Source organism: Miscanthus floridulus, chromosome 4, assembly GCF_019320115.1.
Source record: "Miscanthus floridulus cultivar M001 chromosome 4, ASM1932011v1, whole genome shotgun sequence".
Taxonomy (NCBI): Eukaryota; Viridiplantae; Streptophyta; class Magnoliopsida; order Poales; family Poaceae; genus Miscanthus; species Miscanthus floridulus.
Window position 1 is genome coordinate 82,841,762 of NC_089583.1, and position 25,053 is coordinate 82,866,814.

The 25,053-nt window shown below is 47.8% G+C and overlaps 1 long non-coding RNA gene and 1 pseudogene across 1 annotated transcript; both read left to right on the forward strand.

Annotated features, from left to right (window-relative positions):
* The first annotated feature begins 21,819 nt into the window (after positions 1-21,819).
* LOC136551869 (uncharacterized) lies at positions 21,820-22,477 on the forward strand. Its single transcript, XR_010782681.1, has 3 exons — positions 21,820-22,000; positions 22,080-22,154; positions 22,234-22,477. It is a non-coding gene; the product is annotated as an uncharacterized lncRNA (long non-coding RNA).
* Positions 22,478-22,752: 275 nt separating this feature from the next.
* On the forward strand, positions 22,753-24,690 carry LOC136548717 (uncharacterized; annotated as a pseudogene).
* Positions 24,691-25,053: the final 363 nt, after the last annotated feature.

The window sequence follows — 25,053 nt, forward strand, 5'->3', positions numbered from 1 at the left end:
TTAGACTTGATATTATTGTGCACTTTGGATATAGTACGGTATAAACTAGTACAGTTGTAGGTTGTACACTTTACTGATGTACTAGAGTGTTTGTCAAGTGAAAATACAAAGAAGAGAGAGAGAGAGAGAGAGAGGACAATGTAGAAGAAGTATCAAAAAGGTAGAATGAAATAAAAGCTTTCTTCTGTGAGTTCATTATTTGAATTGTCTTGTTTTCTGCTTGCACGTGTTATATGAACAGGGTATACCTGTTGGACCCCCAAAATTTCGGCAATGTTCTACGGTGAATTCAGTATGCAGGAGTGCTTACCCGTGCTTGTGAAATTGCAGTAACTGCTTTCATTTGGCACTATCATCAATTAACATAAACTTGGCTGAAACTGGTTGAAAAACACTGTTCTGGCTGAATTATTGTAAGAGAAAAACACTGTCCCGGCTGAAAAAATAAGCCGAACAAACTGAATATAGGGTAAGCCGAACAGGGATCTAAAGATTGAGGTGAGAAGATTATGCCCTGTTTCCACAGACATTAGAAGCTAATTTCTTATTCATTACTGATTTACTGAGGACGCTAAGAGATTCACTGTCTGTGCACTTAAATCAATTGCTCGCTAGTTTATCAAAAAGAAAAAAAAATTGCTCACTACATTGCTATCTGTTCATTACTTATTTGCAGCAAGTCTTTCTGGTGGGTCTCAAATTTAGAAAAGGGGATATCTGTGCAGTACCGGAAATCAAGTTATTAAACAATGCTATTCAATCATCAAATACTGGTAGTTTGGTACTCCATTTGATAAGTAGCACCACTGAAAATTGAGCAGCAAACAATCCTTCTAAATAAAAGTAAATGTTCTCCAGTATATCAACTGAATTAATCTGTACATTCAGTTGAAAGTTATAGGAAGCTACATGCTAACTTTTCTGATTATGCCTTTTATTCCAAAAAATCTTAACATATTTGAACTTTCTTGAAGATTTTTTTACATGTTTGCGCGGTAAACTGATGAGCCAAAGCTAGCAACAGAGCACTCCCGTTCAAAGAAAACCGAGAACAAGATCCACATCATTTTTTCGTGACACTCCCAGAAATTCCTTAATGCAATAGGATGTTTTGGAACTTTTACTTTTACTAATTGTACATACAGGAGATGCAGGATGCTACTCCACATTTTGAGGTATAAAACATCTTTGTTCTTGTACTGTGCATTGATTCAGAAAATGCTGGGATGTTCATATTGTGCTGTGTGTTTGGCAAAGTAAGAATAATGCTTCTCAACAAGATTTCATTTGGTCATTGGTAATCATCATATGATGTCATACATGATCTAGCACAATATTCTTGGAAACAATTGGAAAACCAGAGTCAGCATTGACTAGAGAATCATGAGATCTCATCGTGATGATATACCACATTTTTGTAAAAAAAACAACAGGGCGTACCCAGTGCAGGGGGAAGGGTGTCAGTGGCAAGCCTTACCCTCGCCTGTGCAATGCGAGGAGACCGCAACTCGAACCCGGGGCCTTCCGGTCACAGGCGGTAAGACTCTACCGCTTACACTAGGCCCGCCCTTCATTTTTGTAAAAAAAAAACATATCAATTTATTTGTCTCAGGAGTTAAATGATGTTCTCCGGATTAGAAAAAAAAAGATTTGGCAGTAGGGACATGAATATTGAATGGTTCCTGCTTTGGTCTATGAGGCTCTGATTCTTTCTAATTGAAATATATGGTTCCAATGACTTATATAATTTAGTTGAACAAATCTATTATCACCCTTTTCCCTCTTAGAACAACTTGCCACATCTGGCACTCATATAACTGGTATCCTAAAAGTGTTGCTACTTTTGTTTTCTGTGTTAGTTGTGCTTAGACTGGGAATGTTTCCCCATCTTCGCTTACTCTCCTGTGTTCTGACTTGTTTAATTTGCATTTTCTAAACAAATTCTGACTGTTGAGATCACTATGCTTTTCCTGCAACCTTATAATATTTCCTGTGGTACTGTATATTACATTTTAATTGCTATTGACCTTTATATCGATGTGTCTTTACTGAATTGGTCATCTGAAGAGAGATCATTCGATCATGATAATGCTGCAGGTTGCAGGTTTTCTGCTTTTCCTGCAACCTTATAATATTTCCTGTGGTACTGTATAGTACATTTTAATTGCTATTGACCTTTATATCGATGTGTCTTTACTGAATTGGTCATCTGAAGAGAGATCATTCGATCATGATAATGCTGCAGGTTGCAGGTTTTCTGCTTTTCCTGCAACCTTATAATATTTCCTGTGGTACTGTATATTACATTTTAATTGCTATTGACCTTTATATCGATGTGTCTTTACTGAATTGGTCATCTGAAGAGAGATCATTCGATCATGATAATGCTGCAGGTTGCAGGTTTTCCAAGTTAGGCTGTGTTTAGTTCGTGAATTTTGGGAATTTGGCTACTGTAGCACTTTCGTTTTTATTTAGCAATTGTTGTTCAATCATGGACTAATTAGGCTCAAAGCGTTCGTCTCGTAATTTTCAACCAAACTGTGCAATTAGTTTTTTTTCGTCTACATTTAATGCTCCATGTACTGTATCGTAAGATTGGATATGATGACTACTGTAGCATTTTTTGGGAAAGTTTTTGGGAACTAAACAAGCACTTACCTCATTCTTCTATCACCCTGTTCGCTTGTTGGTTTCAGCCAGCCAACAGTATCTTCCTCTAACAACAAACCAGCACCAGCTAGCCCAAACCAGGCCAGAAACCAACCAGCGAACAGGCCGTATGTCTGTCTCTCTGCTAGAGTATGCTATTTTGGGTAAAATTGCAGTTCCGGTGGAAATTTGTGCAGTTTGTGTATGATGCCGTGCACCAATGACTCGTTCTGAACCTTCGTACCTTTCGTCCCCGGATTCCTCCAAAAGGTTGCAGTCCAGGTTAGAGGAGAAACAGGATTCTGGTAAGTACTGTGTATGATTGCTATCTTTTGCATGACTGCATGAGCGAGATATCTCTTGACTCTTGCCTAGCTAGCTCTGAAACTTCCTTCTGCAACAGGTATGCTGAGGAAGCTATCCACACAGACACAGCTGTTGCAGTGTTGCCTGTTGATGTAGCCTGGAAGAAGCTTCCAAACGCAGAGCAGGAGCAGCAGCAGTACTACTACTACTAGGAGTAGCAGCGGCAGCGGCAGCGGCAGCGGCAGGAGGAGTAGTAGTAGTAGCTGTTGATGTAGCCTGGAAGAAGCTTCCAAACGCAGAGCAGCAGCAGCAGCAGCACTTCGAAGCTTTGCATATCCAAACCTGGCGCTGCCTGGTGGCCAATAGCTGGAAAAAGGACTGACGTCTTGGGGCGCGGTAGCGCACGCGGTAGCGCGCGTACGACTCCTGCCTTGGGCCTTGTTGAGTTCCCTTCAAAGTTCCAGGTTTTTTCACTCTCTCTCCATCACATCAATTTTTGGACGCTTGCATGGAGCATTAAATATAGGTAAAAAAAAACTAATTGTACAGTTTAGTTGGAAATCACGAGATGAATCTTTTGAGCTTAGTTGGTCCACGATTGGACAATATTTACCAAATAAGACGAAAGTGCTACTATTCATCAAGTTGAAATTTTCTTCGATCTAAACAAGGCCTTGTTTAGTTCCACCCTAGATTCTCAAAAAATGCTATAGTACCTATCACATCGAATATTTGTGGTCCGTACATGGAGCATTAAATATAGATAAAAAAAAACTAATTATACAGTTTGGTGGGAAATTGCGAGACGAATGTTTTGAGCCTAATTAGTCCATAATTGAACACTAATTACTAAATAAAAATAAAAATGCTATAATAATTTCAAATTTCTTCCTGAAACTAAACACGCGCTTGCCACTCCGGTATCAGACCTCTCTCTCTATCTGCTACAAAGACCCCACGGCGCTACCATTCCATTTTTGGGCCTGAGAACTGAGAAAGCGAGCGCAGACCATTGCATTCTATGGGCTCGTACGTGCCAAAAGATGCGATGCCGTGTAACGCAGACAGTAGCAATTTATGGTCAAATCGAAGGTTTGAGCCCTTGTTTAGCCCTCTTTAGTTCTCGATCTAAAACTTTATACCCTGTCACATTAAATATTTGAACATATATGTGAAGTATTAAATATAGACTAAAAAATAACTAATTATATAGTTTGCGACTAATTTGTGAGATGAATCTTTTAAGCCTAATTAGTCCTATAATTCGATAATAAAGTGCTACAGTAACACATATGCTAATGATAGATTAATTAGGCTTAATAAATTTGTCTCGCGGTTTACTGGCGGATTCTGTAATTTATTTTTTTATTAGTATCCGAAGACTCAATGCGATATCCTCATATAACATCTGATGTGACATCCCAAAACTTTACATGCTGGATCTAAACAAGGCCTTATAGTTCCCACACCAAAATTTTACACCATGTCACATCAAATGTTTGGACACATGTATTAAATATAGACTAAAAAATAACTAATTGCACAATTTATGACTAATTTGCGAGATGAATCTTTTAAGCTTAATTAGTCTATAATTTGACAATAAAGTGCTACATTACACATGTGCTAATGATGGATTAATTAGGCTTAATAAATTCGTCTCGTGGTTTACTGATGGATTCTGTAATTTTTTTATTAGTATCCTAACACCCTATACGACACCCCATGTAACATCCGATGTGACACCTCAAAACTTCACGGCCAGGATCTAAACCAGGCCTGAATTGCTAAGGATAGGAATAGGATAGCGAGCTAGCGACCAAACCGCGCGTGTCATTTCTTCAGTCCGTCCAACTCCGACCCCGAGCCGACCAGACACGCACATACAGTACACACCAAACAAAAGGTAAGGCCATGTTCGCTTGGAGAAATTTGGAGGAAATCTGAATGAATATGAAGGGAATTTGAAGAGAGAGTGAACAGTAAATTTCAGCCATGAACAATGAATTCCAACTAAAATTCACACCAGCCGAACGGCCCCTAAAAGTGGAGGATCGTTTTTATGCCGTCGCGGGATGTGTACTCGCGCGCTAAATCAGCTCACATATCTATGTGTTGATCGACCAGTTCTTGTGTAGTACCATTTGTTCAAAAATTCAAAAAAGTCGCCTGTTCTTGCAATGCACTGTAGAAAATCATAACTAAACCGGTTTATTACAAAAACTAGGTAAAAAAAGCCACGCTTAAATTATACCGGTGTGTCTTGTAAAATTATCGGCACAAAGTGAACTGTGCGTAGATATGGAAAGCATTGCTAGACAAATTCTGCCTCCGATCCAAACGCAACTACTCATGGTCAACAACCAAAATTTGTCCGGCCGGGTTGCTATGGTGTACACCCATCCATCTAAACGTGCCCAAAGAGCCACCATTGTAGTGTAGGAACGTCTAGCGATGTCTCTGACAATGACAACTTTACTTGAATAGAGATAATTTTTTACACTATACAAGCAGTTTACTAAAGTATGTTTTCCTTCTTGTATAAAAGAATTTGTGACGCTGTATGAGATGGAAGTTGGTATTGTTAGTTTTTTTGTGCAATGATCGATGGAATCGTCTACACAAGCCCCCTCTTGTCACGTTACGGAAATGATTTCCTGGGAGAATATGTGCCGTATCCGATCTCGGGTTCGATGGCTCAGTTCGCATGGAGCGAATTCCATCCGAAGGGGCTCACGATCTTTTTTTTCTTTTCTGATAAGCCAGGCTGAAAATACTATTGACTGATTTGTCATAAAAAAACATTATTCGTTTACTAAAAAAAATACGGCTCATAAGACACGTAAATAGGGCCTTAGCTTCTCCCGATTCTGCTCCACGTCCAATTTAACGAACAAAACATCTTCCTCTCTTCCCAGTCCTCACCCGTACTATCTCTCTCTCCCGAAGCTTTCCCCTCCCGGCTTCCAAATTGTGAATCCGCCAATCGCCAACTCTCGGGATATTTAACTTTTTATCATCATAACGGATGACGCATCCTTAAATAGTAGCTTTAGGTTTGACGCTACGCTTTTAGCAGTAGAGAGAGAGAAAAACGATACACATTTACCACTTTTGCTCGCGTGGCACGCCAACTCCGCTTGTCCAGCTCGGATCCGAGTCAGCAGGCTCAGGTAAAAAGACCTCCCCTGCCCCTTGCGTCTTTATCCTCCCCGCGCGGCCCGGCCCACTCCACTCTCCCTCCCTCCCACTTCTGACTCCGACCCGCTCCTCCGGGGATGCGTCGAATCCCTGTTTATAGCTCATCTCCGGCTAGCGCAATCAGAGCCGACTAGGACCAACCGACCGGGGACACCCGCTCGGTAAAGACCAGGAAACAGACAGAGAAAGTAAGGCGGCGCACTCAAGTCAACTGCAATACCAAGGAACCATACCCTGTACACCTGCAGGACAATACCCTGCGACCTCCCTGACATGATAGAACCCAAGCAGTGTTATAGACGCCGACATTTTCCCCTACAGTGTTGTGGGCGCCGTCAACTCTCATACCAGACAAATACGGTAAGGCTCCCCCCACGCGCCTCTGAGGCATCGACAGTGTTGTGGGCATCGGCGTTTACCGTGCCAGGCGAACATGGTAAAACCCTCTGCATGCCTTTCGGCATCAACAGTATAGCAGGTACCGACATCTGCCATACCTGAAGAAGACGACGCAACCACCTACGTGCATCTGACATTCAATAGTATTGTGGACGCCTACCATCATCTTATACCCGTCGACGTGGGTAGCAAGACCTAGCAGCGAACATACTCTCTCCCTCTCACTTGTAAGGCCATCCCCTACATCTATAAAAGGGGATGCGCTTTCTTTCAATGGATAAGTCGATTTAGATCGATCAAGTTCACTAGTACACAACAACAGAACCACCGGGTTCAAACCTCGAACACATGCTCGAACACATAGCACACAGCGGAGCTCCCGTCGCTCTCGGCCTCTCTGACCAAACTCCGACCGGACCTCTTGTACCCTCATCTTTCTCCTTCTCATTTGTAACCCCACTGCAAACTTCGAGCACCTGGGCTCAGGAATAAAGTCATCGACCGACTCAAACTGGACATAGGGCACGCTGTCTGAACCAGTATAAACCCTGTGTCATTGAGTTATAGGCCACCTCCGATCACAACATACGGCAAAACTACAAATATTTACGTGTTGGTCACTTTCTGCACCGACAGTTGGCGCCATCCATAGAGAAGACATTGTACGTTCAACACTTTTGGTCATCAGATGGCCCACTTTTCCGCCACCTTCTCCATGGCAGGCTCAAGCTATACGACTCGCTTAGGCTCGCTGGAGTTTCCCGCACTCCCACCTGTTGGGATGCGGGTTCCATCCGTCTTCAAGCCTTCCTAGGCCTTCCTCTTCGAAGCCTGGACGTCGTCGCCGACCGGCTCGGCGTACTACACCTCCGCGAGGAGGCACTCGTTCTGGCGCCCGTCGGAGGGGCGCCCTCCATCGGCTCTGGGACACACGACGACTTCAACGACAAGGCGCCTGCGCTTCATTCTGAGCAAACTCTCTGCTCAAACCCCGCTGTGAGTAATGTACATGCTGTTATTTACTTGCTATTCTCTATCTTCCGCCGATTATCCGGAGGGACCCCATTGTCCCTGTCGCGACCGCCATGTGACCGGTTCCCCTACGGCCTCACGTCCCCCGTGGACGCATGCGCTCGGAGGCTTCGAGGGACGCTGGCGCCTCCCTCTCACATCCAAATTCGTGGGAATGGCGAGCTATCCTCCCAACACTTTCCACAAATTCTTGGATGACGAGGTCAAGAGCGACGGCTCCAGCATCGGCGACGTGGTGCCTAGACACCGTCCGTCCCGGGAGTGAGCTATGGCGGACGCTCCGAGGCAGCCGCCGGTGGTTGCGGAGTCTGCATAGACTCACACCCCTCCGGACCCATGTGCGGGGGCCCTCGTGTTTGCGCAAGAGCACGCTGAGGAACTATGACAACGGCGACAAAACCAGCCGCCGCTTGCGCTGGCGCGCTTGGTGCAGCACGTTGCGCCCCATGAGCATGACCCGGCGGGCGGCGCCCGGGGTCGCGCCTGCTAGGTCCAACACAACATCATGAACGTGGGGAACGATCTCCCATAGTTCGCTCGGGCTAGCCAGAACATCGCTGCTGTGGCAATTTTTCTGCGCGGCATTCCCGAGCCTGTTGACCCCTAGGAGCGGACGGTCTACCGAAACCTTCGGGCGCTGGTAGAAGCCATCGCCGTTCAACAGGCAGAAAGCTTCGTGTCATGACTCCGACACGCGCCCTCTCTCCCTACTAGGGGAGTGGGGACGTGCCAGACGGATCGCTCCATCCGCTTGCTACTACAGCCGCCAAACGCGGCTTGGGAGGCAGCGGCCGCGCTGCGGTTTGGCCTAGCGCCTGCTCTACACCTGACCACCGGTACGCGAAACGGCCCGGTCCGCACCAAGACGCTCACAGCATCATCAGCAACCGGCATCGAGCCTGGCATGATGATGACGTCCACTAGGTGGCGATGAGGGCAGGCGACACGGGTCCTGGCCAAATCATCGAGGGGAGCGGTGAAACGCGCCCCAGGCATGGTTGCTGGTCTAGACGACCGGAGTCCTAGCCCTGAGGGCCTAGGACCACGGGCCTTTGACCAGCGTATCTGAAGAGCGCCGTTCCCACAGTGCTTCTGACCGGCCACCAACATCACCAAGTACACCAGGGGAGACAAACCCCGGTATTTGGCTCGAAGATTTCTGGCTCGCCTGCCGAGCTGGAGGGGTGGATGATGACTATTTCATCATTCAGTATCTTCCCATCTACATGGGGGAACATGTTCAGGCATGGCTTAAATTCCTCCCACACGATAGCATCCATGACTGGGCGGACCTCAAGAGGGTTTTCGTCGGAAATTTCCAAGGGACGTATGTCCGCCCTGGTAACTCCTGGGACCTCAAGAGCTACCAGTAGGAGCCCAGCAAGTCCCTGCGGGATTACATCCATAGGTTCTCCCAATGATACAACTCCCTCCCTAATGTCATCGACACGAACATCATCAGTTTGTTCCTCTTCGGGATGACCTACGAGTCCCTAATTCACAAGCTTGGCTGCCTGAAGCCCCATACCACCTGCGACCTGCTTGACATCGCCACTAACCATGCCTCCGGCGAGGAGGCGGTCAGAGTGGTCTTCAATGGAGGCTAGGACAAAGGCAAGGCCAAGCGCGTGAACCAAGATGAGGGCCCCTACACATAGAGGGGCAAGAAGAACGAAAAGGATCGGCGCCGACCGGACAACACCGTGTTGGTCGCCGTGGCTGATCGCACGGGCAAGCAGCCCCAACAGGGACTACCTAACCAATTCAATAAGCTCATGGATAGCCCATGCACCAACCATGTCTACCCCGTCAAACACCTCTACAAGGACTGCAAGCTCCTCAAACGTTTCCTACGACTAGGCCGGTGGGCCAAAAGAAGGAGTCGGCAAAGAAGCGGCAGCCAAGAAAGGAGGCATGGCGGGCAAGGACGGAGATGGCTTTCCTGACCCTGAGGAATGCATCATGATCTTTGGTGGATCCGACGCCATCTGGTCCAAGCGCTAGCACAAGGTGCACTATAGGGAGGCATGCGCCACCGAGACGGTCGTCCCCTCCTTCCTTAGCTGGTCGGAATCTCCTATCACATTCGATTAGAAGGACCATCCCTCCCACGTTGTGAGACCAGGACGATACCCGCTCGTTGTTGACCCTATCGTCCGCAAGAAGTGCCTCACTAAGGTGCTGATGGATGGAGGCAGCGGCCTCAACATCCTCTATATTGACACCCTCAACGCCATGCGCATCCCAGGAGCGCAGGCATACCCGCTCGGGCAGATTGACCTGCCCGTCACGTTTGGCAACCGAGCCAACTTCTGCTCGGAGGTCCTCACCTTCGAAGTGGTAGACTTTCTAGGGTCCTACCACGCCATCTTGGGGCGGCCATGCTATGCCTAATTTATGGCAATCCCCAACTACACCTACCTCAAGCTGAAGATGCTGGGACCTAACGACATCATCACCGTGAGCAGTGCCTTCACGAACGCCTTCACGTGCAACCGTGAGCATTTCGAGCTCACCACTGTGGTCATCAACTCATTCGAGCTTCCGTGGCTCGGGGAGTCATCGACCCCAGCAGTCCCAGACTACAACAAACCAAACTCCTCGACGGCCTTCCACCCGCTCGAGGAAACCAAGGCGGTGGGAATCGACCCCACCGACCCAACCAAGATGGTATGGATTGGGACCCAACTCCCAGCCAAATAGGAAAGCGAGCTCGTCGACTTCCTGCACGTCAATCATGATGTCTTCACATGGAAGCCATTTGACATGCCGGGCATACCGTGGGACGTCGCCGAGCACGTGCTGCGCCTCATGCCAGGCTCAAAGCCTGCTAAGCAACGCCTGCGTCGTTTCGACGATGAGAGGAGTAGGGCCATAGGCGAAGAGATTGCCAAACTCCTGGTAGCCGGATTTATCAGAGAGGTATTCCACTCTGTCTGGCTTACCCATCCCGTTCTTATTAAAAAGAAGACCGGGAAATGGAGAATGTGTGTTGATTATACTGGCCTCAACAAAGCATGTCCAAAGGATCACTTTCCTTTGCCGCGCATAGACCAGATAGTCGACTCCACCTCGGGTTGCGAGATCCTATCCTTTTGGGATGCCTACTCAGGCTATCACCAGATCAGTGATGAAAGAGTCCGATCAGCTCGCAACCTTGTTCATCACCCCATATGGTTCGTACTACTATGTAACCATGCCTTTCAGCCTGAAGAATGCTGGCGTCCACCTACCAAAGGTGCATGCAGCAATGCTTCGCCTACCAAATTGACCCTACTCATCAGCCTGATCAAGCCGAGCAGGCCAAAATCAACAATCGACGTCTATGTTGATGACATAGTGGTCAAAACGGCTCAAGCTTGCGACCTAATCGCAAACTTGGCCGCAACAGTTAGTGAACCTCCTGAAGGTTCAACATCAGATTGAATCCTGAGAAATGTGTTTTTGGGGTTCCAAAGGGGAAGCTACTAGGATACATTGTATCCGAGCGCTGGCATCAAGGCCAACCTCGAAAAGATCATGGACATTTCCAACATGGGCCCCATATGCAACATCAAGGGCATACAAAGGCTCACCGGCTATCTGGCTACCCTAAGCCGATTCATCTCCTAGCTCGGCGAACGAGGGATACCACTCTACAAGCTCCTAAAAAAGACGAACGCCTTCGTTTGGACTGAGGAAGCTTAGCAGGCTCTGGAGAGCCTCAAAGCATCCCTAACATCGGCCCCAATCCTCGTCGCTCCTGAACAGGGAGAACCCCTCCTCCTCTATGTCGCAGCTAGCAACCATGTGGTAAGCGCCGCCCTTGTCGTCAAAAGGGAGGAGCCAGGACACCACCTTAAGGTCCAGTAGCCCGTATACTTCATCGAAGAGGTACTCACCGACCCCAAGGTCCGGTACGCCTAGGTGTAGAAACTCCTATACGCCGTACTAATGGTGACCCTGGAGCCCCTGTGCTATTTCACCGACCACAAAGTTGCAGTCGTCACTTCATACCCGCTCGGGGACATCATCCGCAACCATGACGCCATAGGACAGATCTCCAAGTGGGCACTCAAACTCATGGGCCATGACATTAGGTATATCCCCCGTACTGCCATTAAGTCTCAAGCTCTCATAGATTTTATTGCCAAATGGACGGAGGTCCAGCTACCGACCCCAGACGTCACCCACGAGTACTAGGACAATATACTTTGATGGATCCGTCATGGCATCCGGCTCAGGGGCTAGAGTGGTTCTAATCTCCCTAGATGGAGTAGGCTCCGCTATGCCATTCGCCTTTACTTTTAGCCTCAAACAACGCCACAGAGTATGAGGCCCTCATCAACGGACTACGCATCACCATCGAACTTGGTGCTACACGACTCTACATTCATGGCGACTTAGAGCTGGTCATCGATCAGGTCATGAAGGAGTCTTCTTGCAAAAGCCCCCTCATGGTAGCATACTGTCAAGAGGTGTGTAAGCTTGTGGACAAATTCTAGGGAATTGAGCTACATCATGTCCTCCGAAAGGACAATGATGCCGCCGATTTTCTCACAAAATTGGCCGTCAGGCGAGATCCATCCACGAGCGGGATCTTCATCAACAATCTCCACGAGCCGTTCGCTCGTGTCCTGGAAGGTTCGATCCAGACACACCACGATGCTAAGCCAGTGCCTGGGGGCTCTGACCCCAGTGCCTCTATGACAACGTCACCCGCCGATGTCGCCGTGTTGGCACTCGATCAATCCGACTAGCGAGCGCCGCTACTCGCCTACCTCCTCGAGGACATTCTCCCATCCGAAAGGACCTAAGCACGATGAATCGCCCGATGCGCCAAGACCTTCGTCAAGATTGGAAACGAACTCTACAAACAAAGTCTGTCGGGAATACTCATGAAGTGCATCTCGACCGACCGAGGGAAGCAACTCCTCCTTGAGATCCATGCCAGAATCTATGGACATCACATGGCAACAAGGTCGCTGGTCGGAAAAGCCTTTCGCCAAGGTTTTTACTGGTCCACCGCACTATAAGATGTAGAGGAGGTCATTCGCAGGTGTGAAGGATGCTAGTTCTATGCTCGACAAACCCATTTGCCAGCACAAGAGCTCCAAACCATCCCCATCACTTGGCCATTCGTGGTCTGGGGCCTCGACATGGTAGGACCCCTCAAAAATGGCCCAGGCGGCTTCACTCACCTACTCGTGGTGATCAATAAGTTCACCAAGTGGATAGAGGCCAAGCCCATCACCAACATCTACTCAGAAGAGGCGGTCAAATTCTTCCTTGACATCATCTACCGGTTCGGCGTTCCTAACTACATCATCACTGACCACGGGACTAACTTCACCAGGAAGAAGTCCCTGGACTTTGGTGATGGATACAACATCAGGTGTGGTAGAACCTCCTAAATTATAGGACCCACATGCACTTGTCACTGTCCAACGACCTTTGACAACAATGCATATGTTCCTGGTAACTTAAGAAGTCTGTCGGGTGTCCTCGGGGAACCCCGAATCATCCACGATTTCCAAGCAGGATCACATTACAAAGTTATTGCAGTATTACAACATTTATTCAAATATCGACACCAGAGTAAAAAACAGCGGAAGTCTTACGGTAACATAGTTTACAAACTAGTTGTTTCAAACCTTACAAACTAAGTTCGATAATTATTACAAACCATAGTAGTAGTGGAGTGGCATAATTAACATATACATTACATACAAAATAAACATCCTACCCAGGGATCACACATTTACTTCTTATCGTTAGAATGAACAATAGTCATGCAGTATGATCCAAAACAGATCTGCTCATGAGGCTCACCTGCAACAAGGGTCAACGAACTCTGAGTATAAAAGTACTCAACAAGACTTAACCAAAATATTAACTGATAAACTTAAGAATGCAGGCTCAGGGATTCAAGGTATAGCTTTACAATGATCAAAGTCCTTTTGCGTAAAAGCTCTTTTAACAAAATTCTTTATATAGAAAACTTCATAAGAATTATATACAAAGCTGACACGATCCGTGTTGAGATCATGAAACTTTATATCCAACACCTTCATAAGACTTATTCGAGTTCTAGTTATTAATACTATGATGATGAACAGTGAGTTGAGTCTCCATAACCGAGGAGCAACGACGATTCGAACCAATTATAAACCCAGCTGGGAATTCTAGACCACACGACATATGCAGGTCCCCGACCTACATATACCAACCTACCCTCGGATCCTCTAAAACAAGAATGGGTCCACACCACCCGAGAATACAGTACTCCACCATTCCAGCCCATGGCCATGTGGGTACATGCTATTCTCGCCATCTCTCCACTCCTAGTGCGCGAGTAGCCATTCTCATAATAGAATAGCTGAGCAAAGGCTTACCGGAGTATGTGGTTAGTACTACAAATTCTCACCTCATGCAATTCAATAACGGACGTGCCTTGATCGACACAGGCGGAAAGACCCCGCTCACAAGACCTCCATGTCTGGTGGCTCATACTCACCGAGTCCGCCCGGTCTAGATTTATTACTCCACATTCCCATATCACATGCTAACATAATTAACCAATGTTCCATTTAAAACTTGCAGGTGGCAGGTAGTCACCCGACTTTCATTGTTCTATGCATAGCTAAGCAAAACTAGGCATATACGAGTTTAAAACTGGTAATATGGTAAATATGGAATAACAAGGGTGGTAATGCACCAATTAGGCTCTTACTTAACTCCTAATCACTTAATGGAGTAACGGAAAGCAAAAGCGAAATTAATTTATAAAACACAAGGTAGGGTTGTATGCATCCGGGGCTTGCCTTCGTTGACGGAAAAGTCCGGTTCCTGCGACGTTTCACAAGTATTCGATCCGACCTCAACAGATGGATTAACCTCCTCAACAACTTGATTAACTACCATGTGTTCACCTTCGTTCACTACATGTAATAACAATGCCATGTTTAACATGATGCGGAATATGGAACATGATGCTCGATGATGGATGCAAAAATTAACAATTTGAATACAACTTTCCTTCGCGGTACAGTTGCAAGTCAAATAACTAAATCTTTTTCGTAACACATACATCAATTGCCAAGGATCATTATCAACTAATGACCCAAGGTCATCACTTAATCCAAAATTGCAAACAAAACCTAAATCATTAAAGGTTACTATTTGCTTTTATGAATTAATTATTTAATTCAAAATTATGAAATAAATCAACTTATTCTAATTGAGCTAAAAATTTTAGTAAATGTTCATTACATGATAAGTAAGTGGCAAAACAAATTTCATAATTTTTGGACAATTAAATAAGCCTAGAAAAATCATGGAAATCCATTTATTAATAAATTGAGCAATTTTTATCACTTTCAAAAAGTGCTGAAAAACAATATTTCATATTTTTATTAAATAATATATATCACAGAGGAGTCACACAAAAATTTTCATAATTTTTGGAGCTCTAAATAAATCTACACAAAAATAACAAAAACAAACACTATTCATTCAAATCTGAAAATAGAAAAATCCATTTGAACGCTGAGTCACTGACAACGGGTCCCACCTGTCATCCCTAACCTCGCGCGTTTGACCACAACGGCGACGGCGCTGACCGACGTAAACTCGTCGACGGTGAGTCCAAAGGCGACGGCCAACGTACCAAAATGATCACCAAGACTAGGCGCATCGATTGACGTCCCTACCAGCACTGTTTACGGCCCTATACTAGCTCGTCGTCGGCCACGGCGGATGCGGTGGCACGGCAGCGCTACGCTGGCGGTGTGCGACCGGTAGAGCTCAAACAAGGGATCCAAGAAGCACCGGTGGCTCACCCCGAACGCGTTGAAGCAAGGAGCGAGGTCGGAGAAGCAACGGAGAGGCGTGACGACGATCACGGTGATCACGGCGGAGCAAAGATCATTGGTGAGGAAGAACTGGCGACTGCAGTGATCAAAACGAGCAAGCAACACAGGATTAAGTACCACAGCATCGAGACGAAGCCATAGGTACACCGATCAAGGCCAACGGCTCACCGGAGTAGGCTGGCCGCGGTGAAACAGAGTCCCGGGTGAGGTTGCCGGCCGCGAGGAAGAAAGCAACGAATGGCGAACTCACGGCAAAATCAATCGACCAGAGCTAGCTAGCTGGGTGCGTAAGGAAACTGCGAAGCTATCTAGCACTATGCCTGTGATGACGTAGATGCAGGTTCAACGGCGAGGGCTCGACGGAGCTACGGCGGCGGTGACTGGAAAATAGAGAAGAGAAAACGAAGAACGGCGACGGTGGCTGGCTTATAACGCGACCAAGGAAGCACAAAGAAGCCACACAGAAGCTGTTTCCTGTGCCAGCGTGACGCCAAGGACGGCCACGACGCGCCTGGAACGCCGAAGAAGGTCGCCGGCGGTGTAGCGCAAGCGGTGAACACTGTTCATCGAAATTACAGAATTGCAATTCACCAAATTTCACAAATTACTCCCAAATTTTCATAACAACTCAAAAATCTCCAAAAACAAAAGTTGTTCAAAATCAAAAGTTCTACAACTTTGCTTTTATAACCATCTCCTAATTCGGTCTAGATTTTGAAATGAACTTTTGAATTTGAATAGGGAAATTTAACGAATTACGCCTTTTTGAATTACTCGAAATTTTTCTAAACAACTTGAAAAACTCCAAAGACAAACTTTGTATAACTTGCCAAGCTCTACACTTTTGCTTTTAGACTCAACCCCAAAATATGCTTAGATTTTTAAATAGATTTTCAGGGTAGGATTTAAATGCTGAAAAGCGAGTTTTTCTCGAAAAATTCAAAATCCAAACAAACTTTGAATGTGAGTCAAACAATACAATGCAACACATACCACATAAATATAAACTTGTTTTAGTGTATGCATCTCCAAGTTTTCACCAAATGCTAAATGCTTTGCAATGCATATGATGACATGTCAGATTTTAATATTTAAACACCCGAGGTGTTACATCAGGATTGACTAGGCCTCGATCGGACACCCATGTACTAATGGTCAGGTCAAGCATGCCAATGGCATGGTCCTCCAAGGACTTAAGCCACACATCTTCGACTAACTCAACAAGTACATCGGATGATGGATTGTAGAGGTCCCGGTGATCCTTTGGAGCCTGAGAACAACCCTGAACCGATCCACAGGGTTCACGCCCTTCTTCCTAGCCTACGGAGCTGAAGCAGTGCTGCCTTCCGACCTTGACCATGGCGCCCCAAGAGTGAAGGCTTTCGACCATGACCGAGCCATGAAGGCTCAGCAAGACATAGTCGACCTGCTCGAGGAGGCCCACGAGATGACCGTCATCCGCTCCGCTCGCTACCAGCAAACTCTTCGTAGGTACCACAAAAGGAAGATAAGGGGGAGAATCCTCAAAGTCGGTGATCTCGTGCTTCGAAGGACCCAATCGACGAAGAAAAAACATAAACTCTCTCCACCATAGGAAGGACCCTATACGGTGACCAAAGTAATCTAACCGGGCACCTACCAATTGCAGGATGACAACGGCAATGTTCTCACCAACACTTGGAACATTAAACAGCTACGTCATTTTCCCCCGTAAATTTGGTCTTACCGCTTTTTAGTCAACACTTGCTCCTGTAAAGCACCCCAGCCCGGACATTTTTAGTCTGGGTCGCTCAGGGGCTCCATAAGGGTGCAATACTAAATACTACCTCTCTTTCTTACTATCACATGGTAGAAACTTTTTACCCAAACAAAAGGGCACTCCATTCCTTTGATTACCCTACGTAATTGTGTTCTTACTCCTAACCGAACACACCCCTCCATGACCTACGGTTATGAGCAGCCGAGCCCCGCGGGTCATGCCCAGGTTCTTAAAAGCTGCAGCCTATGGAACGAACGGGCGGGTGCGAAAAAGAAAGGATAAAAACAAAGCTATGCTAGGATAAAAAATAAGGAACAGATAGTGACTCTATCACAAAAACAGAACTAATGTATTCATTGATATAGAAACTATTCAAACACGGGGGCTCTCCCAAACTTAACGATTACATTTGCTGACTACTTCTACTCCAAATACTACTGTGGCCGCTCGATAGCATCGGCTAACGCCAAAGGAGAAGCCACGACACACGCTGTCGGACATAACCACCGTCGCAAGGGCCCCGCCTAGTTTCGCTCCCTCGACTTTGGCGAGTGCAACAGGTACCTCAAGGGACCTGCCTGGTTCTGCTCCCTCGACTTCGGCAAGTGCAACGGGTACCTCAAGGGCGTCACACCCATAGATGCTCAGTAGAAGAGCATGGAGCTCCTGACCTTCTCATGCAGTTGAGGTAGCTCCTGGGCAGGGATGCTGCCACCGAGGTATGGCCACCATGGCTAGAAGAGATCTCATCAAACTTTATGAACTGGCCAACCTGAGCAGCTACAGGCACGGAACCCTCCACTAGCATGATCCTAGGCAGCTTCCCCTTTGACAAAGCTCACCCGGTGAAGATCCACCGGAAAGAATCCACGCATGGCTCCATCCTAAAAAGGCCTCGTAGATGAATCCAGCGCGCCACCCCCTTCGGCGGAAGCCACCCCTTCTTAGGCAAAGACAGCTAGCACCACCTCAGGCAGCCTCTAGCTTGACATTGCGCTCTAGATTCACGAAGGGATCTATGAGTCCTCCCCCTCGCTTACCCTCTCTCTCACTTAGGAACCGCCACAGGCATATAGGCACTCTCGATGAGGAGGAAGAAGGAGGAGAGGCGATAGTTGGAGAACATGCAAAAGACTATGATGAGAAGCCCTCTCCCTTCCCCTATCTAATGAGGAAAAGCGACAGCTAAAGAAGGGAAAAGGATCAAAGCAAAAAACTCTCTCCCTTCCCCCATTCAATGCAGACGTGAAACGATGGGACGTGCCCTGACCGATGGGACGTCCACTGACCGACGGAACGACGCCTGGTCAGACGGGACGTGGCCTAGGTATGGCCCACCACTACCACACATAGGGCACAAGAACCAAAGCGCCACCATGCGTAGGCAGCTCTCCACCTTCCCAGGTAGGACTTGAAAAAACCCAAAATAATGGGATCTCTGCCAAGAGAGACCATCGGGCTTCCTAAGTCAATCAAATGTCTTAGGAAAATGCCGAGAGATAGGTAAGGAGCAGAGGAACGCCCCATGTGGCCCATGCCGACTCTAGTCACGAACGACGAGCACGGGTCTCGATCGGACATTTCCGATTGGAGCTCTTCAAACCCCGTCACTCGAGTCATCAAGGTAACACTACCAACCCTCGCTATTTCTTTATATAATCATTCATACATTCGTACACGCATTCATTCCATACGCACTGTGCCTCCCGAATGATTCGGGCCCTAAATTGCCTGGGGGCTCAGGAACTAAGGCATCGCACGTGCAGTGAAATGCATTACAATGCTCCGTGTTGCATCACGAAGCGGCAGTTGCCTCATTCAACATGAGCAATGACCGATCGGGGTTCGAAGGCCAGCCCACAAAGGGCTCGAGGCCGCCTCGCGTCAAATAGAGCCAGGGAAGAAAACATAGATGAGCCCCGTGTGACCCTCGCCCAGTCTGCCCTGAAGCAGGACAGGATCATCTCAACCTTCTCGTTCGATCCAAAATCTCTCACTAAACCCACATAATCTCCATCGAGGGGAGGCCAGTGGGCCACTTGGGTCGGTCTCCTGGAACGACCCAGGTATCTACCGAGTTGCAGGTAAAGGAGCAATGGAATCTCATAAGAGGGCTATGCCTACCCTGTCATAAACTGACGGACCCGGATTCCACTCGATCATACCTGTTAGCAAACTCACTGAATGCGTCACTCGGGCCCAAGCGATCGAGGCAAGCGACAAAGCTCGGCCCCTCCGGTTGTGAGAAACCAAGGACAGGGTAACGCACAAAAACTCAAACCGACCCCTACCAAGCCCAACGGGGCCCGGGGGCTCAAGATCCCAAAACTAACTGCCTCGGCTACGTGGGCTACACCTGAGGCCAAGATCCATGAGCTTTGCCTCGCCCGATCCCTAAACTAACTGCCTCGGCTGCATGGGATGCACCGAGGCTAGGATCCGTGAGCTCCGCCTCATCCGATCCCAAAACGAACTACCTCGGCTGCGTGGGCTGCACCGACGCTAGGATCCACCACTCTGACTCGCCTGATCCCATGGCGCGCACCGACGCCAGGATCCGCGAGCTCCGTCTCGTCTAATCCCTAAAACTAACTACCTCAGCTTCGCGGGCTGCATCGACGCTAGGATCCATGACTCTGACTCGCCCGATCCCATAGTGCACAACGACGCCAGGATCCACGACTCTGACTTGCCCAATCCCACGACGCGCACCGATGCCAGGATCCACAAGCTCCGTCTCGCCCGATCCCTAAACTAACCGCCGACCCCGTCTTGACTAAAATACATGCACACACGCCCGCTAAACAAAACCCCCTAGACGATTCTACCCAAATCGCCCAGGGGCTCGGGGGCTACACCCGTGGGTGCGCTCGCGCGCACCCGCCATTGAGACAAAAATCTCCTAGACGATTCTACTCGAATCGCCCGGGGGCTTGGGGGCTCCTATCATGTTCATAAACCAAGAGTCCCTTATGGACCGGCTTCCCAACAAAAGCTCAGCCTAATAGACAACGTTGCGAGCAATGTGCAACTCATGGGTTGGCCCAAATACCTAGATGACAGGCCAGAAGGACGATCCAATCTTCGACTGGAAGGCCTGGCCGGGGAGGAACAACGCCCGCTTCCGACTCTGGCCCACCTTTCTGACCGGAGCGTTCACTTCGGTCTCCAGCCCGCCTCCGGACGGCCACTCCGACTGGAAGGTCCTGACTCAACACCACTTCTGACTCTGACCCGCTCCTCCAAGCGAGGATGCGCCGAACCCTTGCTTACAGCTCCTCTCCGGGTAGTGCAATCAGAGTCGACTAGGACCAACCGACCGGGGACACCTGCTCGGTAAGGACTAGGAAACAGACAGAGAAAGTAAGGCATCGCACTCAAGTCAACCGCAATACCAAGGACCGTACCCTATACACCTACAGGACAGTACTCTGTGACCTCCCTGACATGATAGAACCCAAGCAGTGTTGTTGGCGCCAACATTTCCCCTACATTGTTGTGGGCGCCGTCAACTCCCATACCAGACAAATATGGTAAGGCTCCCCCCCACGTGCCTCTGAGGCATCGACAGTGTTGTGGGCGTCGACATTTACCGTGCCAGATGAACATGGTAAAACCCCCTGCATGCCTCTCGGCATCAACAGTATAGCAGGTATCGATATCTGCCATACCTGAAGAAGACGACGCAACCTCCCACGTGCATTTGACATTCAACAGTATTGTGGGCGCCTACCATCATCTTGTACCCGCCGGCGTGGGCAGCAAGACTTAGCAAGCGAACGTACTCTCTCCCTCTCACTTGTAAGGCCATCCCCTTCATCTATAAAAGGGGATGCGCTCTCTTTCAACTAGATAAGTTGATTCAGATCGATCAAGTTTACTAGTACACAACAACAGAAACACCTGGTTCAAACCTTGAGCACACGCTCGAACACATAGCACACAACGGAGCTCCCGTCGCTCTCGACCCCTCTGACTAGAGTCCGACTAGGACCTCTTGTACCCCCATCTTTCTCCTTCTCGTTTGTAACCCCACTACAAACTTCGAGCATCTGGGCTTAGGAATAAAGTCACCTGATCGACTCAAACTGGACGTAGGGCACATTGCCTGAACCAGTATAAACCATGTGTCATTGAGTGCTAGGTCACCTCCGATCACAACGTACGACAAAACTACAAATATTTACGTATTGGTCACTTTCTGCACCGACAACTAGGTGAAGGTAGTGGAATTGCTGGAAATGTAGGAGGCAGTGGTTCTAATGTACCTGAGAATGCAGAGGGCACTGGTTCTAATAGTTCAGTTGGTTTTATAAGGTATGGTAATTAATTGAGAGCTTATATGGAAAGCTAAAATCGTCCCATTATTTTACCTAATGTCCTGTTACTGATTGACATCAGAGCTTGGGCATAAGCGCATTGTTTGGAATACTGGACATAGGAGCGTTAAGGATTTGTGATCTGGATTATGGTGGTACAGTGACTAGGAATGTACTTGGAGTTCAATGCTTGGGGAATGAGTTTTCTTCCTACCTCGGGCACACTTTAGATGGTTGCTGTAGTTCTTATATGTACTTTTGACATTATTATAGTTTGTATATGCACTTTTGACATTTATTATACAACAATGTTACACTTGCATGGAACTAAACGCTTCAATTTTCATGAGCTTTTATTGCTTTCGACGCGGCATCATGGGTTTTGGAACCAAGTTGTTAAAGCTGCATTTTGGATATTGAATCAGTTGTTTCTAGAACGTTTTGCAGGATCACCAGCAAGATCCAAATCTCCAAATGCTTCTGTAAGTTTCCTTCATCATTTTGATAATATTTTTGTTATTTTTGTTGCATAATTTTATATCTGCTAAAATGTCTATGTAGCCCGCAAATGGTGAAGCAGCAAGCCCCAGGAAGCAGAGTCCAAGCAGGAGCCCATCTGGCTCACGTTCTCCTGATGTAAAATGATTCTACTCGTATTTTCTGTACTTAATAGCAAACATAGCTGAACTGACAACAATGCGATCAAAATTTGTAGGCGAAACCTGAATAAAATTAATATGCTGTCGAGGATTGCAGATGGAGTCCAGAGATCTTTTCTAGATACTTATCCTCCATATTGTTCTAGTTCCATCTTTGTCTTAGCAACAGTACAAGATTCGATGATATTAACTATCAATATCAACTTGTATCGATGGACCCCTGTGTTGTCACTGTTGTGTTGAATAGTGCGCTGAAGGGCCCATTTACTTATGCTTAATTTTCTATTAGTGATTGTTGAATGCATGCTACGTGGATTTGTGCTATGTTGACTATGCCCCGTTCGGCTTGCTGAAACTTGGCTGAAAAACACTGTTCTGGCTGAAATGTTGTGAGAGAAAAATACTGTTCCAGCTGAAAAAAAAAGCTGAACAAGTCAAATATAGGGTAAGCCGAACGGGGCCATATCATGTTGTTTTGGATCTCATGCATGTTTTCTTCATTTCCGTAATTTATTTGGCGGTTGCTGCAGATTATGCTCAATTTTGCACCATGTGAAACACATAGGTTCGTTGCAATGATGCTGTCCTGTAATCTTGAGCTTTATTTGACTAGTGAAATAATGCTTCCCAGTAATCTTTAGCTTTATTTGACTAGTGAAATAATGCTGCCCTGTCAGCATAGTTAAACAGCATATTAATTTACACTGGCGGCGGCAGCGGCAGCGGCGGTGACGGGCGGGCGTTGCACGGAGCAGACAAAGACCGAAGAGGGGGGAGAGTGGAGTGGACCGGGCCGTGCGGAGAGGATAAAGACGCCAGGAGCAGGGGAGGTCTTTTTACCTGAGCCTGCTAACTCGGATTTGAGCTGGACAACGGAGTTGACGTGCCACATAAGCAAAAATAATAAATGTTTATGGTTTTTATCTCTCTGCTAACTTAAAGCTGTTATTCAAGGAGGTGGTTATGACGGTAAAAATTTAAATATCCCCCGACTCTCCGTGGCGCGCTGGGCTGACCTGCCACCAGATCTCCTCCGCCACATCGGAGACCGGCTCGACCTCAAGTGGTATACCATCGCGCGGGGCGCCTGCACGACGTGGCGCTGCGCGCCTCGTGCCGCCGTGCCCCGCGCTCCTCGTGTTCGCCGACGACGCCCCCTACGCCGCCTCCCTCCCCACGCGGAGGTCCTTCGAGCTCACCGCCATCGTGTCGGGGAGCCGCTGCGTCGGATCCAGCAACGGCTGGCTCGCGCTCTCCGTCGCCCTCTCTATCGACCAGACCATCTTCGTGCTCCTCAACCCCGTCGCAGCCGTGGAGATCCTCCTCCCGCCGCTGATCTACTACGGGCACGAGGACGGGATCCGCCGGGACTGGGTTTCCAAGGTCGTCTTCACCCCGAGCCCCGCCAAGGACGACTTCGCCGCCGCCGCAATCTGCGATTTAGACAGGATCGCGTACGTCACCGCCGGTGCCAAGAGGTGGGCCGTCATGGACCCCGTCCGCCTCACCAGCGAGAAGGACCAGCTCACTGACGTGGTATACACTGACAAAGGTAAGGTCTACTGCCTCACCAAGTGCGGGGACGTTCATGTGCTCTGTCTCCCTGAGCGCCGTCGCCGGAAGCCTGCCAACGCCGATGAGGCAGGGCCCTCATTGTCATTGCCAAAGTTCTCTTTTCTCCGGCCGTCGCCACCTGTTGGACGAGTGACTATTCTACGCTCACGGCGTCTGGAACAACAGAACGATTTTCTAACGGTAGCCCGAACAAGTGATCAGGAGCTATTGATAACGCTCATCCGGTACAAGGTGGTTCCACCTGAATTGTCACAAGGACCACACCTAAATGCGCCGGTCACTGTTGAGCCCCTGTTGCCACTGTCTTTGCTCCACCTTATGACACCGTCTCTGCGTTCACTAGTGCGAAGAACTTGGTGTTCTGTGAGGGCAATCTGTAGGAACACAAGCTGCACCGTTACTCTGAAGCTGCCTGCAGGGGGTCAGCACCGTGTCGCGGAAAATGAGATATTGGTGCTGAGGTACTATCCTCAATGTCAGTGTTGCTGCTGGGATGTGGTGAAGGACCTATAGCCCGATCGGCTGGGGCTGGTTGGCTGGGCTGGCTGGCTAGCCCCCTCACATGAATACTATTTACATGAACCAGCCAGCAGTACTTCTCTCTCACATAAACGAACCAGTAACGATACGAACCAGCCAACCGGCTAGGAGGTTACTCATTTTTTGAGGGATGCAACAATGCAGTGTCAATGTATGCAGAGGGTGTGGCAGGACTGAGAAGCAACTGTGTATACTGGATTGGCGGGCGCGGTAGAGATCAGGACATGGTCTTTGACCTGGAATCTGGGAGGAACACGCCGTGCAGGGCTCCTCAGGCTGGCCTTTTACCTGGTCATCATCCGCATAGCACAATCTGCTGGTACTTTATGAGCGATGTAAGGAGCATCAACAACAGTAGCAGCAGCAGCAGTGGATGAAGAAAAGTTTATCAGACCTGACTCCTGAGCAAGAGCACGAGCAGTCGTGAGCCACAAGGCCTATAGTTGCTACCCCTTCGAACTCGGAGCAGAAAACAGAAATCCAAGGGCAAAATGGGCAGTCATCTTAGCCCTAGCCTTGGGTTAAGGATTTCTTAGTCAAGATCATTTGCATACAACATTGATTTAGCTGCAACGTCATGTGGAAGTAACGTTGGTGATCAAGTGGCTGCAAAATGATAGTGGGGCCTGAAGATTGTTGATGATGTAGATAGCTAAAGCTATTTTTGGGCTTATGTATCAGTTCTGATGTGGTACTGTAGACTGCAGTAGCAACGTTTCTCTTTAGGTTTGTCGCTGATTTGTTTTTTTTATAATTAAAAG